General features: G+C 57.1%; 1 protein-coding gene across 1 annotated transcript in view; it reads right to left on the reverse strand.

Annotated features, from left to right (window-relative positions):
* Nucleotides 1–1,136, reverse strand: part of LOC105994954 (dedicator of cytokinesis protein 2-like) — a 68,134-nt gene that overhangs the window by 425 nt on the left and 66,573 nt on the right. The window lies entirely within an intron of this gene.

The raw sequence follows: 1,136 nt of genomic DNA on the forward strand, positions 1-1,136 counted from the left end.
AGAAAGGGGAGAAAGAGGAGGAGGGAAAGGGGAAGAGGAGGAGGAGGGAAAGGGGAGGAAGAGGAGGAGGAAAAGGGGAGGAAGAGGAAGGAGTGGGGAAAGGTTTCAATCCCCAGCACCAAAAAAAAAAACTACAGAAGACAAAAAAAACAAACAAGAAAGTGATGACAATGTCCTGAGGGCTAGGACAGCCGTGTGTGACTCCACACTGCAGCTCTGAACGCTCTCCCGCTGTGGGCTGAGGTCAGGAGGTGAAGGAGGTAGAGACACCGGCATGCGGCCCTGCACATGGTCCCGCCCCTACCCCACAGTCCATGAGCCCAGCCTCCCTCATCCTCTCCACCATCGCCCACTGGGCGTTGGCTGCACGATGGACACAGGTCAGGGCACAGGGGGGAAGCTGGGGGGGACACAGCTACAGCCCACTGGGCATTGGCTGCGCGATGGACACAGGTCAGGGCCCAGGGGGAGGCGGGGGGGCACAGCTAAAGCCCGCTGGGCAGGCAGCAGAGTTGTGCAGAGAAGGCCCCTGTGCCGCAGCCACTTCCTCCCCTCTCACCCATCACGGCCTCCACCTCCCCAGGGCTCCGTGGCCATCACGCGGTGCGGTGGAGCCGTGGCTGGGTTCTCCTACAGAGCTCATTCTCTGAGGACCCAGGTCAGACATTCACCGTAGTCCCCTCTCCACCAACCACTGTCCCAGGGAAAGGTGCCGATATCCTAGACAGCACTGACCCCCTTGAAAAGTGGCCAGACCAACTTAAAATCCCACCACCCAGCCCCTCCACCCCAGTGCACACAGCCTTCCACAGAAACAGCAGGGGTAGAGGGTCACCCATGGGGCTGGACTGAAGGATGGTTGAGGCTCCGAAATTCTGAGATTGTAGGACGTGGATGTGGGGATTGCATGGTGTGGATTGTGGACTGAGTGGATATGTGGACTTCATGCATGGACGTGGACTACATTATGTGTGTGTGATTGCATGGTGTGGATGTGTGATTGCATGGTGTGGATGAGTGATTGCATGAAGTGGATGTGTTTGATTGCATGGTGTGGATGTGTGATTGCATGGTGTGGATGTGTGATTGCATGGTGTGGATGTGTGATTGCATGGTGTGGATGTGTGATTGCATGG

This window comes from Dipodomys ordii, unplaced genomic scaffold (assembly GCF_000151885.1).
Source record: "Dipodomys ordii isolate 6190 unplaced genomic scaffold, Dord_2.0 Scaffold112, whole genome shotgun sequence".
Taxonomy (NCBI): Eukaryota; Metazoa; Chordata; class Mammalia; order Rodentia; family Heteromyidae; genus Dipodomys; species Dipodomys ordii.